The sequence below is a fragment of the Mobula hypostoma genome, chromosome 10, assembly GCF_963921235.1.
Source record: "Mobula hypostoma chromosome 10, sMobHyp1.1, whole genome shotgun sequence".
NCBI lineage: Eukaryota > Metazoa > Chordata > Chondrichthyes > Myliobatiformes > Myliobatidae > Mobula > Mobula hypostoma.
This window is the reverse complement of record NC_086106.1, coordinates 86304290-86325285: the sequence shown is the minus strand read 5'-3', so window position 1 is coordinate 86325285 and position 20996 is coordinate 86304290.

Below are 20996 nucleotides of genomic sequence, written 5' to 3'. Positions count from 1 at the left end.
GTTCAAAATGCACCCCTACAGACTCTGTTACACCTGTGGGAGTGGCTGTCATCACCATGGCGAAGATTACATATTGACTTTGCTGGGCCATTCATGGACTCCATGTTTCTGATTGCTGTAGATGCCCATATGAAGTGGCTGGAGGTTATACCAATGAAGTCAGGCACATCACCAAAGACTGTCTCCACTCTGAAGACTATCTTCGCCAGGCTAAACCTTTAGAACTCTGACGTCAGTATGAGCTGTTATTGTGAAAGCATGTTTATTTGGAATATAAGTTTATGAAAGGAAAATTGAATGTGTTGTACATATACAGTTTTATGTTTCATTAATATAAAGGGGGAGGAAATGTAATGTATGGATATATTTCCTTTAGAGCAATGACTCCCCCCCCACCTTAGAACTACGCATTGATCCATTGTCTGCGCATGTGCATTATTCAATCTCTCGATGCAATGTGAATACACCAGTTAAAGCCATCTCCCGTGTGGTGGCCTTTATTTGATCGATAAGCAGTTGTGTACAGACACAGTAATGTTTTTGGTCCATTAACTAATTCTGCTTTTAAGCTAATGTAGTTTGACTAAACCCAGGAGAACTAATTGCATATTAACCTCTTCTGTGACATATTAATGAATTGAAATATTCCAACTCTACTGGCTTACCTGAAGTGCGCTTCCTCTGTAGTTGTTACACTTTATTTTGCATTCTGATATTGTATTACCTTGTTCTACCTCACTATGTAATGACTTAATCTGTATGAACAGTATGCAAGACAAGCTTTTCACTGTATCTTGGTACATGTGACAATAATAAACCAATTACAATTACAATTCTCCTTTCCCTCTAATCAAAATTCCTAGAAACTCAGTTAGATTTGTCAGATTCAATTTCCATTTCATGAACTCATGTTGATTCTGCCCAATTATATTTTAGTTGTTTAAATGCTCACTCTAACACATTCATTTCTACTTAAACGCTAGCACATTCTTTTCTGCTGATTGTCTGTCATTCCCTTTCATAAATTTTGGGATTGGATTTGCTATCGTTTAACCAAAAGGATTTAAAAACAAGGGAAGATCAAAGTCAAAGTGCTTATGATTTCTGCCATTTGATGCCCCAACATGTGGACTATCGCCTCCAAGAGATTTGCAACTTCAGTCATCCTACTAACATGTCCTCTACAATAGTATTACTAACTTCCTTAAAAAACTTATTTTCACTGGTCCCATAGCTCCCCATTAGTCCCCACAAAAACAGAAATTAGATATCCTTCTATTTCTTTTTTCTTTATGATCAATTGACCCTTGACTAATCTTGCTCATCTTTTTCATGCTTTGTGATCTGATGGAAGCTTTCACGGCTTAAAGCTGTTCTCGTCCTGCTGTTGAAAATGATTTTACAGTGCAAGTGCGTGGCCCTGAGAGAATGCTTTCAACTCTTTTCAGTGTCAGATTTTATCTAGGACTCAGGGACACATCTGGATTACAACAATGCAACCAAGTAAACAAGTTATTGTGTTAAATAGTTGACATTTTTCTCCAGATACATTAGATCTGTACACAGCTGTTAAGAGTTTTGAAGGAATTTATGAAGTTTTCATGTCCAAGCAATATTCAGCTTATATAAGGCTTGTCATACTGTACTCCAGCAGTTCATAAAAATCAGAGGGTCAGGATTTTATATTAATACCTGCAACTTCAAGAAAATGTCATGAAGCTTTACTTAATCTGATGTTTGGCTAATATACACTGTGAATGGTGGCTTGCCAGCTTATTTGACCAGGAGAGGTATACTCCTGTAAATCCTCTAGTTTTGCAGAATTTTCTAAATCAGAAAGGCTGAACAAAATTGCGTATGGGAATTTTAATGCAATGTACACATTTAATGCAGTGGCACATTTGTCATACCAAAAGATAGAGTAGCTCGGTAAATCAAAGATACATGTCAATGGTTTTATAGCATAAATTTGTAAAATTTTCAACAGTGTGAACCTCGCTTCTGCTCAACCTAGTGCAATATTTATTGAAATACTTTAATCTGGCAGTTCCAATGCACGTCAACTCTGGAAGTGTTTGCAGGCGATTATTTCTGACAAAGCAACACCAAACATCATGAATGGCAGTGATGCTTCACTCCCAGATGAGCTCAATGCCTTTTTTTGAAGGGGAGAATAAAACTACAGCTTTAAGGATTTCTGCAGAACCCGGTGACTCTGTGATCTCTTCTCAAAGGCCGACATCAGACTGTCTTTTAAGAGGGTGAACCCTCACAAGGTGACAGGCCCCAATGGGATACCTGAGAAAGGGCTCTGAAAACCTGTGCCAACCAATTGGCGGGGGTGTTCAAAGACATTTTCAGTCTCTCATTGCTACTATCAGAAGTTTCCATCAGAAGGGCAACAGTTATACCAGTGCCCAGGAAGAGTAGGGTGATCTGCCTTAATGACCATTGTCCTGTAGCATCTACGGTGACAACGTGCTTTGAGAGGCTGGTTCTGGCTAGATTCAATTGCTGTCTCGGCAAGGAACTGGACTCACTGCAATTTTGCCTATCACCACAATAGGTCTACGGCAGATGTGATCTCATTGGCTCTTCACACGGCCTTGGGTCATCTGGCCAGTACAAATATTTACATCAGAATGCTGTTTATTAAAGACAGTTCTGTGTTTAACAGAGTCATTCCTACATTTTTGATCGAAAAGCTCCAGAAACTTAAGGAACCCCATCACTCAGGACATACCTTGTCCTCATTGATACCATCAGGAGGGAGGTACAGAAGCCTGAAGGCACACAGCAGGAGCAGCATTTTCCCTCTGCCATCAGATTACTGAATAGACATCGAACCCATGAACACCACATCACCACTTTTCTATTTCTATTTTTGCACTAATTATTTATATATATACTTACTGTAATTCACATTTTTTTTTAGCAAACCAGGCCCTTCCGGCCCTTTGAGCAACGTTGCCCCAGCAACCCCTGACAAACATGATTAACCCTAATGTAATCGTGGGACAATTTACAATGACCATTAACCTACCTAGTATGTCTTTGGCCTGTGGGAGGAAACCAGAGGACTGGACGAAAACCCACGCATTCCATGGGGAGGACGTACAGAGACTTCTTACAGAACGACACCAGAGTTGAACTCCAAACTCCAGAACACCCAGAGCTGTAATAGCATCATGCTAACCGGTAGTCTGGCAGATGTCGCAACCTTGTGACTGTGACGCCTCTCACGGTTTAGCACGGCAATACAACGCATAGTTATCCCAGTGGCTAGCTGAAACTTTCATGGAGTCAGACAGCATAGAAGTGCGGCCCTTGGACACTATACCCAAGCTGACCATCAGATACCAACCAGACCAATCCATTTTTCAGCAATTGGCCCTTATCGGCTCTATCAACAACTTATTCAGATTCCCTTCAAATGTTGTGGGAATACCTGTCTTCACGTCCTCTATGTTCTCAAGGTTATAACCACAGGAAGCTGATGTGGAGAAACAATTCTGGTTTGAGCCAGCAGGGCACTAGGAACATACAGCTGCATGTTCTGTGGAGCCAGGTACTCTCACAACATTTAAAAAGGATATGGATCACTTCTCGGCCTTTTGGCTAAGATCAAAAAAAACTTTAAAAAATAAAAAAGTATCTGGATATACATTTATAGCCATATTTATTGGTCTGGTCTGATGCCTGACATGATGGGCCAAATAGTCCTCTGTTTTGTAATCCATCTATGGTTCTACAATCATGATTTAACCTGCTAATCTTCTAAATACATTACAGAACAGGAAATGTGAGTATGGAAAAAACTTAACTTGCTAACTAGATTTTCCAGAATTCAACCTAACAATGATGTGCCTCACCCATCACTCATACCTGTAACATTTAAATTGATGTGCTACCCTCTAATACCTACAAGACAATACACTATAGCTTAACATTTCATCAAGATATGTGACAATCCAATCATCTGACAGATAACTAGCTCAGCTACAGTGCAATAATGGTATCCCGGTGTGTGATTCCGAACATTCCCGCATCATACCCTCTCCAGCTTTTCCCATTATACCCCATGGGATCCAACCACGTGTTCACCATGATGGATTGAGAGCTGGTAGGATTGATCACCACGGACCAATTGTCAGGTTGCCAGCTGCTGACAACTAAATCCCTGACTCTGAGACTTGCAAAATATTCCTCATTCACCATGCTGCAGAACAGAACAACAATAAATAATTCAGTATATTTCCCACTTCAGATGTGTCACTGATAAATATTGCAAGATATATCATTATCAATTCTAGTCAAGGTCCAGAAGAACCTGAATTAAAAGGACTTAACCAAATCAATAAGCTTTGTACAACATGAGTTAAATGTGCAGCAATCTAATTTGTATGTGAAAAGTTTATGATTTCAACCAGAGACTTAAGCAGAAAAATCTGAGCTGACACTTCAGGACAGGACTGAGAAAGGGTATGCTCTTAGAGGTGTTTTGGAAGAAACATTAAAGCAGGCATAAGCCTCCATTTAATAGATAGGCATGAATTTCCTGGAATAGATGGTATCCTGGACAACTTTTATCCCTCAGTTAATATCATACAAAACAGATCCTGTGGCAAGTATATCATTATACAAATGTGATCTGACATCGTAGTTAAGTTGTTTGCCTATGTAAATCAAGAGATTGCTCATTCTGAGAACCTTAAAAATAGAAAGCAGGAAATGCTGGAAGCACTCAGCAGGTCAGTCAGCATATGTAGATATACAATTATACTGAATGATTTGACAAAACATTTTGACCAGAAATGTGAGCCCTGGTTCTCTTTCTACTGATTTTGCTGCAGATGCTGAATGTTTTCAGCTTTTTGTTTTTTTTAATTTCAAGTTGCCTGCTTACTTTATCACAATGACCATCTCAAAAGTTATTTTTTTTAACTCCAATGGCTTTGGGACATCCTGAAGTCATGTAGGTTGCTATAAAAATGAAGCTGCATCTCATACATTACACTCAGTATATTGTCTGGCCAATCTTGCAATGTTCTTGCAATTGGCATTGGTTTCTTATTGTCACATGCACCAAGATGCAGTGAAAATCTTGTCCTGCATACTGATTATACAGATCAGATCACCACACAATGCACTGAGATAGAATAAGGCAAATAATAACATTGCTAAATAAAGTATAAAAGCAACCAAAATATGCAATGCAGCTAAACAATGAAGTGTAAGATCTTATTAGTGTAAATTGTGAAGCCGAGAGTCCATCTTATTGTCAAGGGATCCATTCAAGAGTCTGACAACAGTGGGATAGAAAATGCTCTTCAGCCTGATGATACGTGCTTTCAGGCTTTTATGTCTTCTGCCCAACAGGAGTGGGGAGAAGAGCAAGTGTCCAGGGTGGGTGAGTACTTTGATTATGCTGGTTGTTTTTTTAGACTATTAGATTATGAAGATACGCAGTCCTCTTCTACTGTCATTTAGTAATGCATGCGTTAAGAAATGGTACAATATTTCCTCCGGTGTGATATCACAAAACACAGGACAGACCAAGACTGAATAAACTGACAAAACCACATAATTATAAACATATACTTACAACAGTGCAACAATACCATAACTTGATGAAGAACAGTCCATGAGCACAGTAAAAAGTTCAAAGTCTCTCTAATGTCCCACATCTCACGCAGACGGGAGAAGGAAGAAAAACTCTCCCTGCCATTCCCGACCACAGTCCGACTCTGAGTCATCCGAAAACTTCGAGCCTCCGATCAGCTCTCCGACACCGAGTACTGAGCGCCATCTCTGTCCGAATATTCGACCGCAATCTCAGTCACCAACAGCAGGTACAGCCAGGGATTTTGAGGCCTTCCCTTCAGAAGATTCCCGACCGTGCAGTAACAACAGCAGCGAACTGGCGTTTCAGAAATTTCTCCAGATGTTCCTCTGTGCTTTCACGTCTGTCTCCATCAAATCAGAATTGTCCACAGCCCCTATTTAACGAATACGATATCATTTTTCACCGGAAGGCTGCACACGGGCGGCGCGCTGCTCTCTCTCCTCCTGCCTATACAGTGAGAAGTACAGACAGAGTCGATAGAGAGGAAGCTGGTTCCTGTGATGTGCTGAGCTGTGAACACAACACTCTGCTGTTTTCCATGGCCACATACAGAGCAATTGCCACACCAAGCTGTTATCCATACAGACAAAATGCCCCCTATGGTTCATTAATGAAAGATGGTAAGAGTCAATAAGGACATGCCGAAGTTCTTTAACTTCCTGAGGAAGTAGAGGCATTGGTGAGCTTTCCTGGCCATGACACAAACATAGTTGGACCAAGGCATGCTACTAGCAAAGTTTATGTTCTTCATACCTAGGGACTTGAAGCTCTCAATCTCAGCACTGCTGGTGTAAACAAGAGCATGTGCAATGCCCCCAACCCCGTTTTCTGAAGTCAATAATCTTCTTTTTTAACATTGAGGGAAAGGTTGTTGTCATGACCAATGCCATTAAGCTCCGTTCCTCCTTCCTGTACACCATCTCATTGTTATTTGAGATGCAACCCAATACCGTGGTAGCATTTGCACTTGCTTTTCCACTCTCAAGATGGCCTTTGGTGTTATTGAATAAATGCTCTCTGGAAAATGGAAGAGTTCAGTCAGATTTTATTGTACCATCATCGACAGACAATATTAGTGCAGCAAAAGTACAGCACATTGCTCTCTCCTTTCAACAATACTTTAACACATAGAAGTCAATCCTTAAACCAAATTTTCCTTTAGCCCTACTGCGAGAGGGAAAAAAATAACCCAGGAAAATAGCTAAGAGCATTGAGCTCAGTTCCAGGAAACAGCGATATTAAATATTAAACTAGATACAGATGCTCAGTGCCTTTGGCATATACCAAAAAATGCTCAGGGAAAAAGCTGTAGATATGCCGTGAGTTCCTGGGTTTTATCATGAATAGTTCCCTAGAATCGAAGAAAAATGTAATGAGTCAGAACAAATAGCCAAATAGTTTAAAATAAGTTATTGACAAGCTACTAGAAAGGACATTTGAGATAACATGAAAGTTTAGATGGGTAAAGGTTAGTAAGTGGCTTATTCTGGCTCTGAACTTGTCATGCTTTCCAAACCTGAGTAAATGTGTGCAAGGAGGTACAATAACAGATGACAGATGAAATAAGTACAGTTGTGAGATAGTCAAAGTTTAGAAAATATAGAATCCATTTGGATGGAGATAAAATAATATCAAAGGAAAAAGGAGTATGGTTGGAGCAGTGCATGGAATCTCAAGAACAGCTATGCAGTTGAAAATAAGATCATTCAGAAAATATGAGGGAAATGTAAAATGGGGAACTTTAAACTTCAAGGAGGTTGTGTTAATAAAATTGGAAATGGTAACAATGCATTAAACATAAATAAAGAGAATTACAACCAAATGACAACATTGTACTAGATAAAGTAATAGGTAAGGCAATAGATAAGTAGTAACTGTAAACCCCAGAAGAAATACACTCAGCTGATACTTTACTTGGACACACGTACACCTGCATGTTAATGTAAATATCTAATCAGCCGATCATGTGGCAGGCAACTCAATGCATAACAGCAGGCAGACATGGTCAAGTGGTTCGGTTGATGGACCATCCCTCCCCCTCCTGTCTTCTCCTATCATTTCGGATTGCTCCCTCCCCCTCCCACTTTCAAATCTCTTACTAGCTCTTACTTCAGTTAGTCCTGACGAAGGGTCTCGGCCCGAAACGTGGACTGTACCTCTTCCTAGAGATGCTGCCTGGCCTGCTGTGTTCACCAGCAACTTTGATGTGTGTTGCTAAAAAGAGGGTGTTTAGAGGTGGAAATAGGGAGGAGCTGAGGGCAATACAGAGGGACCTGAAAGCCAGGATCAGGGAGGCTAAAGACAGGTATAGGAGGAAGCTTGAGTGGAAACTCCAGCAGAACAACATGAGAGAGGTCTGGAGGGGGATGAGGACCATCACTGGGTTCCGGCAAACTAGCAACAGAGGAACTGAAGGCAGCGTGGACAGGGCCAATGAACTTAACCTGTTCTTTAACAGATTTGACATTGTGGCCCCTGCCCATCCCCCACATGAGACATCTGTTTTCAGCCCCCAACCAACACATATTCCACTCTCCCCTCCCACACCTCCTCACAGTCCCCCACCCTGCTCTCATGACTATACCCCTTCCCCACACGAAACCCACCCCGGTGGGCTTCACAGCTGAACAGGTGAGAAGACAGCTGAAACGTCTCAACCCAAGCAAGGCTGCAGGTCCAGATGGTGTCAGTACCAGGGTGCTCAAAGCCTGTGCCCCTCAGTTATGTGGAGTACTCCTGCATGTCTTCAACCTAAGCCTGAGGCTCCGGAGGGTTCCTGTACTGTGGAAGGCGTCCTGCCTTGTCCCTGTGCTGAAGACGCCGCGCCCCAGCGGCCTCAATGACTACAGACTGGTGGCATCGACCTCCCACATCATGAAGACCCCGGAGAGACTTGTTCTGGAGCTGCTCCAGCCTATGATTAGGCCACACTTAGATCCCCTCCAATTCACCTACCAGCCCCGACTAGGAGTTGAGGCTGCCATCGTCTACCCGCTGAACCGTGTCTACGCCCACCTGGACAAGCCAGCGAGCACTGTGAAGGTCATGTTTTGTGACTTCTCCAGTGCGTTCAACACTATCCGCCCTGCTCTGCTGGGGGAGAAGCTGACAGCGATGCAGGTGGATGCTTCCCTGGTGTCATGGATTCTTGATTACCTGACGGGCAGACCACAGTACGTGTGCTTGCAACACTGTGTGTCCAACAGAGTGATCAGCAGCACTGGGGCTCCACAGGGGACTGTCTTGTCTCCACTTCTCTTCACCATTTACACCTCGGACTTCAACTACTGCACAGAGTCTTGTCATCTTCAGAAGTTTTCTGATGACTCTGCCATAGTTGGATGCATCAGCAAGGGAGATGAGACTGAGTACAAGGCTACGGTAGGAAACTTTGTCACATGGTGTGAGCAGAATTATCTGCAGCTTAATGTGAAAAAGACTAAGGAGCTGGTGGTAGACCTGAGGAGAGCTAAGGCACCAGTGACCCCTGTTTCCATCCAGGGGGTCAGTGTGGACATGGTGGAGGATTAAAAATACCTGGGGATACGAACTGACAATAAACTGGACTGGTCAAAGAACACTGAGGCTGTCTACAAGAAGGGTCAGAGCCGTCTCTATTTCCTGAGGAGACCGAGGTCCTTTAACATCTGTCGGACGATGCTGAGGATGTTCTACGAGTCTGTGGTGGCCAGTGCGATCATGTTTGCTGTTTTGTGCTGGGGCAGCAGGCTGAGGGTAGCAGGATCAAAAAAAATCATTCGTAAGGCCAGTGATGTGGTGGGGATGGAACTGGACTCTCTCACAGTGGTGTCTGAAAAGAGGATGCTGTCTAAGTTGCATGCCATCTTGGACAATGTCTCCCATCCACTACATAATGTACTGGTTGGGCACAGGAGTACATTCAGCCAGAGACTCATTCCACCGAGATGCAACACAGAGCGTCATAGGAAGTCATTCCTGCCTGTGGCCATCAAACTTTACAACTCCTCCCTTGGAGGGTCAGACACCCTGAGCCAATAGGCTGGTCCTGGACTTATTTCCTGGCATAATTTACATATTACTATTTAATTATTTATGGTTTTATCACTATTTAATTATTTAAGGTGCAACTGTAACGAGAACCAGTTTCCCTCGGGATCAATAAAGTATGACTATGACTATGACTAAATGTGACCTAAGTGACTTTGATCATGAAATGATTGTTGGTGTCCGATGGGTGGTTGAGTATCTCAGAAACTGCTGATGCCCTGGCATTTTCACACACAACTCTGTCTAGAATTTATAGAGAATAGTGCAGATAACAAAGAAACATACAGAGAGCAGCAGTTCTGCGGGAAAAATGCCAAATTAATAAGAGAGATTAGACTGGTTCAAGCTGACAGAAATGTGACATTAACTCCGATAACCATGCTTTACAGCAGTGGTGTGCAGAAGAGCAGCTCTGAATACACAACTCATCGAATCTTGAAGTAGGTGGGCTAAGCAGCAGAAGACCACAAACATGCAGAAATACATGTTAAAATTAAGGAGGTACCTAATAAAGTGACCATTGAGCATATATCGTTATGAGAAGGTTAAATATTGAAGCAGATATTACAATGAATGTAAATACATAGAAAGTGGAAGAAGTTTGAGATAGTCCCAAAGATTGTATTAATTTGATTTCCCACAAAGGATGACAAAAGAAAGTAGGCAATAGAAAATAAACTATAAGAACAAATAAGCAAGAAATATTGTCTGGTAATACAGCTTGTTAAAGTACATAAAAAGGGGAAGGTCAAAGTGAGGGAAAACCTCAAACAAAATTGTAGAAATAATAGGAAACAAAAAATGTCAAAAGCTTAAGCAATTCTTTTCCTTCTTTCTTTGTGATAGAAGATGCCGTGAACATCCAATTAACAATAAATGCAATGGGATTTTTTGTAACAATGGAACTATGGGGGAGGAAATATTTAGCATCATCAGCACCAGAGAATTGGCATTAGGGAAAAGAATTGACCAGAATGCTGATAATTCACCGGAACCTAATGTTTACGTACTGGAATTCATACCAAAATGACTATAGAGATAGTGGATAACTTCCAAATATCTCTAGATTCTGAGGAGGTACTGAAGATTTGGAAAACTGCCAGTGTGATCAGAGGTGGAGAGGGTCAGTATCTCTAAATTCCTGGTATCACTATCTCAGAGGAACTGTCCTGGACTCATCATATACAGTATGTGTAATTGCAAAAAAGGCACCCCTCCTTCCTTAAAAGTCTATGGATATCCAGCATGTAATCAAAAACCTCGACAAACATCTATAGATGTGTGGTGGAAAGTGTATTGACTGGCTACATTACAGCCTGGTATGGCAGCACCAATGCCTTTGAGCAGAAAATCCTACAAAAGGTAGTGGATTCAGCCCAGTACATCACGGGTAAAGCCCTCCCAACCATTGAGCACATCTACATGAAATGTTGCTGTAGAAAAGCAACATCCATCATCAGTGTTCCTCACCACCCAGGCCATGCTGTTTTCTTGCTGCTGCCATCAGGTAGAAGGTACAGATGCCCCAGGGCTCACACCACTAGATTCAAGAACAGTTACTATCCCTCAACCAAGAGCTCTTGAAATAAAGGGGATAACTACACTCATTCTATTTCTGGTGTTCTCACAACTGATGGTCTCACTTTACGGACTCTTTATCTTGTTATTTCATGCTCTCGTTATATATTGGTGTTTATTTATATTTGCATTTGTACAGTTTGTTGTTCATTGATCCTGTTTACAGTTACCATTCGATAGATTTGCTAAGTATGCCCACAGGAAAAAGAATCACAGAGGTGATGTGTATGAACTCTGACAATAAATTTTACTTTGAACTTCGAATTTTATGAACTTATTTAAAAGAATGGGTGAGAACATTTATTGGATAGTCAATCTTACTTCTATAGTCAGAAAAATGTTAGAATTAATTATCCTAACAGTAAAAACAGAACATTTGGAAAATCATAAACTGATTAAGCAGAGAGCATGGATCATAAGATGATAATCTAGACTGACAATTTTATTTAAGCTCATGGATCTGAATTTGATCCTGAACTTCAGTGCTGTCAGTGTGGAGGCTGCAGACAAAGGAGCTCAGTTGTTCTGCCACATGGTAAAGTCAAGTTGGAATGGCTACTGCAGATTATCCCTGATAGTTGGAAAATCAGTAGGAAGTTGCTTGGCATTTACAGTATAGGACAATACATAGGGAATTATGATTGATAACTTTGAAAGCTGGCTTAGACTCAATGAACCAAATGGCCTCCTCCTAATTTATATAGAAATATGAAAAAGTGTGAATCACAATGGATCAGTAAATATAATAAATTTCAATTTTCAAAAGGCATTCAGCAAGGTCTTAAAAATGGGTACTTGGAAAGTTGAAAGTATTTGTGGTACTTCATCACCTTGGATAAAGGACTGGTTATTCCTTATCCAGACAGCAAGTATGGACAAGGCATTTATTTCCAGGTCGGCAACAGGGATCACTGCTGGGACTACAGCTGCTTACAATGTAGAAAAAGAAAGTAAATATATTCTAACAAAATTACACAGGATTAATAAGGGGGTAAGGCAAGCTGTGAGGAGGAATCAGACAGATTTACAAGAAATATTGATAAGTTAAGTGTCAATAGTGTATAAAGTGGGAAAATGTGAAGTTCTTCATTTCTGAAAATAATAAAACAGAGATAATATATAAGAGATAAAAAATATGAGTAGAGAAAGAATGAAGAATGTTGTCGCACAAAACGCTCTCGGGACACTCATATGGAAAGTTTGCAACCAAGTGCAGTAGTTAATTGAGAAAATTATGGAGTGCTGATATTATTTCTAAGTGACTGGAGTATGAAAGTAGGAATGTCTTACTACGATTGTTCAAGACACTAATGAGCCCACACTGGAGTATATCTTTGATCCCTTCATTTAAAAAAACATATTTAAGTGTGTTCAAAGACAGTTCATTATGATGAAGCTGAATATAGATGGATTGTCCTATGAAGAAAGGTTGATCCGATGGGAATTCAAAAGAATGAGATGTGCAATTATTGAAACATAGAAGACCCTTGGGAATAAATTCTGGGAGGATGTTTCTTCTGGTAGGAGAGTCAAGATCAGAGGAGCATCCAAACTGAAATGAGGAAAAATGTCTTCTCTTGTGAGTCTTTGCAGTTCCTTACCCCAGATACTTAGATTATAAGACGCAGGAGAAGAAGTAGGCCATTCAACCCATCTAGTCTGTTCCACCGTTCTATCAGGGCTGAATTAACCCCATTCTCCTGCCTTCTCCCCATAACCTTTGATGCCCTGACGCTTTAAATATACCAAATAACTTGGCCTCACCGTCATCTGCGGCAATGAATTTCAGAGTTTCACTACCCTCTGTCTAAAGAAGTTTCTCTTCATCTCTGTTTTAAATGGATGTCCCTCTACACTGAGGCTGTGCCCATTGGCCCTAGACTCCCCCACAATAGGAAGCATGCTTTCCACATCCACTCTATCTAGACCTTTCAGTATTCGATTTCTAGGGGCTGAATCCATGAATATACACTAAGTGAGACAGATTTTTAATCAGTGAAAAAATAAGCATCAATGGAGAGCAATGTAGAAATTAACACTGGTTAATGTGACATTATACTTTAGATAGTGGCAGGCAACAAGTATGCATTCACACTCCAGAGTAATAATTGCTGAGTGGAGTGGGACAGAAGCTTAAACCTAGAAATTAGAAGGCAATGTGATATGTTTCTGTGTGTTACACAACCCAATGTCAACAAAATATCAGATGTAATTAAAAGGTGAGATTTCATGTGAGTTACCTAAAGTATGCAATTTTTATTAGGGCCTGTCTGTATCCTTTGCACTTATACACAGTGGATCCTGGACATGTAATAATTCCAAGGAAATACAAATCTCTAACAAAGCACAAAGGAATATTGCATAGACCTCTCACTTATGCTGTTCAAGGAACTTTCTTCCCTCTCTGCCTTGTTCCTAAGTGGTCACATTTTGGATCCTATCAATGCTAAGGCTTTGATCATTGTTTACTAGTTCTTCGTTTTTCTATAAATGAATGCAGCCTACCAGTGGAAAAGCAAATACATAATTAAATACATAATTACAGTGCAATACATAAAAAATACAATTTAAGTTACAGTAAGAAATATAGAAATATAAATATATCGTGCAAAAAAAGAGCAAAATGGTGAGATAGTGTTCATGCATTCACAGACCATTCAGGAAGCTGATGTTGGAGGGGAAGGAGCTGTTCCTAAAGTGTTGACTGTGCATCTTCAGCATCCTGTTCTCTTCCTTGATGGTAGTAATGAGAAGAAGACATGTCCTGGATGATGAGGCTTCTTAATGATACTGCCTTTCATGTTGACACTCTCACACAGGGTCAGATAAAGACTTAAAATTTAATTTATAGTCTAGCAGGCCAAGAGTTAAGGCCTGCCTTTTGATTTGGAACCTAAATAATTTCTTCAGCATTTTAAGCAATCTTGTAGCTGCAACAATTAAACTGGTACACACCAGTCAACATTATTGCTGTATACACGGCACCTTCTGTCATGCAGCACATCCAGAAGGATGGAACTTCCTGCACTAGAGTTTCAGAAAGGAGAAGAAATTGCATGGAGGATCTACAGTATGTTCCAAGTCACATAGAAGCACAATCTGGAAGTGCAAAAGAAAATTACAAAATAAAAACAAGTTCGACCATACTTTCTCATATGAAAGCATAAGTGGATTTCTTGCATACACCAACTGCAATAATAAATCCTCTACAGTTGGACTCAAAGTAGAATGCAATATCTTAGAATGGTTAGGAAAAACATCAAATTTCGTTTCATACAAATATTGCAGCAGCATTAGTTCACTCTGACTAATCCACACAAGGCAGCAAGTTGGATCACAAATAAGTATAATTATGGAAGATTTGCAAAAATAGCCATTAAGTGAAAAATTTCACTGAGCAAGAGAAAATTAATGTTTATAGTTTTAACACGGTACTGTTACTTATGGTGTCCAAAATAAAGCAGCTTCAACAATCTTTGAGTAACATAAAGGGGATATAATTCTGCCTCTATCCTGTGCTTTAAAAAATGATATTCTGGGCAGATGTAAATTGTTTTTATATTGATCATCTGCAGATTCCCTGTCAAAGCCACACTTCAAACATTCAATGATGAAATTTTCAGTATACAATAAGGATAGTATTATACAATAAGGATAGTATTATTTGGAAATGGTTTCAATGTGGTTTTTATTAATAAAGGAGTTGACAATTGTTTCATTTTCATTATTAAACAGCTTATAATGTTTGTCTCAGAAGATTACATGGAACTAATGTGGGCAGAGAGCCTTTATAATGATTCATGCACAGAGATCTCTCCTTGCTAATAAAGCTGATACACACGTTGCACTATATGGTCACAGCTTAGTCATTTCTTTAATTCAGTTACTTATAATCCAAATGACAACTGTGCAAGAATGATATGCCAGTAGGAAATTAGCATTGATTTGACAGTTTCTTTGAACAATGAGGGAGAATTTCAATCCAACTCCAGGTTTGTAATTGATTGTCAGGCTCCAGATCCCAAGAGAAGAAATATTCATGTGGCTGTGACAGATTGGACAGCTGTTTCTGTTACAGAGGTTATCAGAGATAATAATGGTACACAAACGGGTCATATCCCAAAGGGCAGTTAATTCTACAAAGCACACAGGGAAAAAAATATTTTCTTTCTGTGTCAGGCCAGCAAATGATCTGCCCATTATTGCCTCTCAAAAGAATTACATCATTTTCTTTGGAACTGAATGTTTGTGTATTTTTCAAATTCAGCTTTTTATTATCCAAAAACTGTTCACATTATGGAAGATGTAACCATGGTTTTAAAAGTATCATGCGCTGAACGTCTTTCAAATGTAAGGACTATTCCACCCACAAATTATATTCAAACTTAATGAAGACATCACAATATGTTTTGGAAATTACTCTGCACACTCTTGTTTTCACCACTGTACCACTGTGTTACCTACATTACAATCCTCACTATAGGATGATGCTATTATATTTCAACACACTTTTTGTACTCTTAGATAGAAAAGAAACAGATTCAACATTCAATGCTACATCACAGTTTTTTCTCTCACAGTATGACTGTAACAGCTAATCATCTGAAAGGTACCCCATACTTGAGATCCAGTAACCTCTATTGCTGCTTGCTCCATCACCATTATTGAAAATTATATTGATAAAATGTTTTCCAAGCCAGCTTCTTAATCTTTCCCATACTATGAAATTCTTTACATCAATCAACTTCTGTTACCTCCTGAAAAGTGTATCAGCTATAGGATTATTGTTTAATGGAATTTATCTTTCCAACTCTGAACTATAGTCTTTCATCTTGATTTCTTAATGAAAGGATACCACTGTAACTTCCCATTGTTAATTGGAAGGATTTGACATCATCAGAAACTCTAACCAAAATATTTTTATACAAAGTAATTCAGCTTATCTATCTTATTGTTATTGAGTGATGGTGTAAAATATAAACTGGTAATCATTTGCCCTTTGTCAAATGTTTGTCCTTATCTCTGTGTTATTGATCACACCACTTTCTTAATGTAAGCAAGTACATTTTATTTCCTGTACCTCTCTACATAATTAAAGTGATTCTAAATCACCCTTATTACTTTACTGAGCCCCTGCCCTATCCAGGAATGCTAGAGAAATGAATCCAAGACTACCTGAGTCTGGTCATATTTCTATGCAAGTCTATAAGGTTACATATAGTGAGGATTTTTTTTTAAATAGTCAGAAAACTGCAATTAGTTTATTCAGCTGGAAGACTAGAAATAATTCTTCCTGTCAGTTTTTGTAATTCAACTCCATGTAACTGCTGTAATTAAATTAATGGGCATTTTACTCATCCGTGTAGATTCTGTGCACATCTTATGATTATCGTTATTCTTGCTTCTTTTTCTATTCATCCAATTTCCAGTTTTGGGCAGTAAAGTCAAGGTCAGACTTTACTCCTCAACTTTAATTGCCATTTAAAAGTTGACCATATTGTTGCAGCAGCAAATTAATGAAACAAGAGTGTCAGCGGATGCTGGAAATCCTGAGCAACATACACAAAATGCTGGTGGATCTAAGTCCAAAATAAACTAGACTAGGTAGGTAGATTTCCTTCTTTGAAGGTCATTAGTAAACCAGGGGTGTTCTTACAAAATAGTTTTGTGGATCACTTTATTTCCAAAATATAAATTGGATTTAAATTCCACAGCTGCCTGCTGAGTTTTGAACTTCAGTCCTCTGGATTAGTCCAGACCAGTAACCACTAGAATCCAAAATCACTCCATGGAGTGAATGGACTGATGGTAGACACAATGGGAAAAGGAAACCAATTTTCTCCATTATACCCAAGTACAGACATAATTAAGCTGAAGACTTTGTTAATCTGGGCATGAAACTTTTTCAAATACATGTGAGATAGCATGTCAGGTGGCCCAGCATCAATTCAGGGATTGTCCTCAGTGAAAACTTCCTTCACACTTACACGGGTTGTTTGTTGTTCATTAACTTCAGTTCAGTGTTTAACACAATCATCCCTCAAAGACTGATGTGTAGGTTGTCCTCATGGGGACTCAACATCCCTCTGTGTAACTGGATCTTGGATTTCTTGACTGAAAACCCCCAGTAAGTCTGAGTTAGCAGCGACATCTCAAGCTCCATCATGTTGAGCACTGGTGCCCACCAGGGCTGTGTGCACAGTCCGCTGTTGCTCACAATGCTGACTCTCGAATGCATTGCCAGATCCAACTCAAACCACATAATCAATTTTGTTGATGACACTACAGTGGTTGACTTCATCAGCAACAATGGTGAGTCAGCATATAGAGAGGACGTAGAGAGGCTTGTCAAATGGTGTGTGAACAACAGCCTGAGTCTCAACATGGACAAGACAAAAGAGAGGTTTATGGACTTCAGGAAGGCAGAGGTCACACACTGTCCATTGCACATCAATGGCTCTGCTGCAGAGAGAATGAAGAGCATAAAGTTCCTTGGTGTGAACATAGCAGACAATCTAATATAGATCGACAACACCTACTTACTAGTCGAGAGGGCATGGCAGCATCTATACTTTCTGAGTAATTGAGGCACTTCACTCCCAGTCTAACAACTTTCTTCTGGAGCATCATCAAGTGTGCCCTGTCTGGCTGTATCAATTTGTGGTAAGGACGTTACAAGGCATCGAATCACAAGACCCTACAGAGGGTAGTAAAAACCACTGAGAGGATCACCAGGATCTCCATCCCTCCTATTTATGACATTTACCAGGAGTGTTTTATATGAAGGGCCCAAAGCGTTGTTGAGGATCCCGCAATCTCTTTGACCTATGACCATCAGGAAGGAAGAACAGAAGCATCAGGACTGGGAACGCCAGACTGAGTAACAGCTTCTGCCCTCACGTTGTGAGACTAATAATTGCCCTTCCTCCACGAAGGTCTCGTCACTAGGACGATAAGCTGTTTACTGTTTACTGTACTGTTTATTGCTTACTGTTTGCTGTTTACTGTTTACCATTGCTGCGTACTACATGCACTTTGAATTATACTTTATTAACTTATTTTTGGTAATATTTTGGTTTATGTGCTGTGGTGTGTGTGTGTAACATATGTTCTATGGATGCACTGTGGTTCAGAAGAATGTCGTTTCGTTTGGTTGTATTTATGTACTAAGAGATGACAATAAACCTGTACGTGAATTTCACTTGAACTTGAACAAGTTGACCATCAATCCAAACCTACCAATTCTGAGGTGAACCCCCTGACCAGCATGTTTTATTGGAAGCTTCTATGTCAACCAGTTCCTCTTTCAATATCAGCCTGTGACAACAAACAGAATAAGTTACAGATCTCATTCAGCTGATTTTCAGCATACAGTCACCCTGCCATGAAGTCAGCTGCGTCATAGCCAATGCAGGTAAAGCCAGCAGAAGCTCAAGATCTATGCTCATAAACGATGTCATCTTCTCATAAGCTTCCATCACAGGATTTAACAATATGAGATCACATAATGGCATTGGAGAGTGCTGGCATTTTGCAGCCAGCTTCCAAAAGAACAATAAAGTACTCCCATTGCCAGCTTGTTAAGCTGACATCCACAGCAATATGACTGTAGTTATGGACAATGTTTTAAGCCATTTAAGTACATCAGCAATCTTAGGAATGCTGAAACGAACCAATAGACTCAGCAGAACAGATCACCAAGAGAGTGAATTCAGCACCTGGAAACATCAGAAAACAGATCTCAGTGAAGACTTCAGGTGAGATGGAATCACTGGTGGTTGAAACCACTCTTTTATAGCATCCTCTTGGCTAGCATCAGGCTGTTGTTCATTAACTAAAGCTCGGTCTATAACATCATGCCCTCAAAATTATCATCAAGTTTTTAAGACCTGGACCTCTGTACTTTCTTCTGCAATTGAATCCCTGTCTTCCTGACCGGGAGACCACAATCAGTATGGATCACAAACTGATCCTCCTTATATCCTCCTTACTGACCATCAACACAGAAACACGTCAGGGTTGCATGCTTCGCTCCCTGCTCTACTCTTTCTATATCTACAAATACATGTGGCTAAGCATAGCTCCAATGCCATTTGCAAATTTACCAATGACACCACTATTGTTGGCAGAATTATGGATGGTGATGACAGGGCATGCAGGAGTGATAAGTGAGCTGGTTGCCTGGTGTCATAACAACAACAACTTTGTCAACTGAACTAAAGAACCGGTGGTGGACTTTAGGGAGCAGAAGTCAGGCGAATATGTATTAATCCTCATGGGGTTCAGTGGTGGAAAAGATGTGCAGCTTTATGTTCCTGGGTGTTAACATCCCAGAGGTTCTAGCCTGGGCTCGGTACAGAGATACAACCACAATGAAAGCACCTGAGCATCTCTAATATTTAAATGTCTGAGATGATTCAGCATGTTATCATAAACTCTGACTTTATAGAACTTCTACAAAAGTACAGTGGAAATCATTCTGACTGGCTCCATCGTGGCCTGATATGGGTATTCTAATTTTCAGGAATGCAGAAGACAATTGAGAGTGATGGACTTAGCCATTTCCTTCAGGTCAAGGCGCTGTCCCCACCATCAATGATATCTAGAAGACACAAGGCCTCAGAAAGCTGGCATCCATCATTAAAGACCCCCACTTTTCAGATCGTGCCCTCTTCCCATTGCTGCCATCAAGCAAGTAGTACAGGAGCCTGAAGACCCATACCTCAAAGTTCAACAACAGTTTCTTCCCCACTGCCATCGGGTTCTTGAAATGCCCTGAAAAACGTTAATTCTGCTTCAAACTCTATTTCCCCCAATTTGCACTAACATCAATCTTTCCCCCTTCCTTTCCAGTCTTGAGGTAAAGTCTCGGACCAAAACATCAACTGTTTATTCATTTCCATAGATGCTGCCTGACATGCTTGAGTTCCTCTAGCATTTTGTGTGTATTGCTTTCGATTTACAGCATTTGCAGAATTTCTTCTGTTAAAGATCTTTCATTGTAAGCTTGCCCTGAAATTATAGCAGAGAAAGAGATGCGGGAAGACAAAAAAAGGCAGGAAGGACTCAGCACAAGGAAAGGGACCTCTCTTGTTATTTTTAAAGAGAATAATAGACAGTATAAAGACTTAATTGAAAAAATAGCCAAGTCTCAGAATGTAAAATTGGATTCACATACACAGCAACTCCATTTGTGTGTACAAACCGCCCTTCAGTCTCCTGGATAACGTATTCTCAACTCTATTGACTTATCACATAATGTTTCATTGATAGAATTTAACAGCATGTGTTTTTAAATCTATTGTTCAATCTATAAGGTTGGTGCAGGAAGCTAATGACCTTCGATGCTTTGCTCTGTGTATGAGGATTTCCTCTATGCCACTACCTCTTTGTATTTCTTCTGAGGCAGGAAACCAATGAATTCAATTTTCACAAAGTTAATCATTCCACTAGGTTGGGCATACCTCTGGTTTCTTAAAGCAAACAGGAACTCCAACAATTATGCATCTCCTGAAAGAATCATCAATGTAGGTAGCAACAATGGAACAGGCTTGTGGGTCCCGCTCTATAATATCTGTCAAACAGAGGTACTGAATATTTGGAAGTAGCTAATGAGAAATATCACAAGTAGAATTGTTCATTATTGGAACCTTTGTATGTAGAATCGGTTGACCGATCGCTATCATATTAAATGTCTACAGGGTAAGATAGCTGCCATAAGTAGGGCCTGTTTTATTGGGAGAGATTGGGACTATTCCTTGGA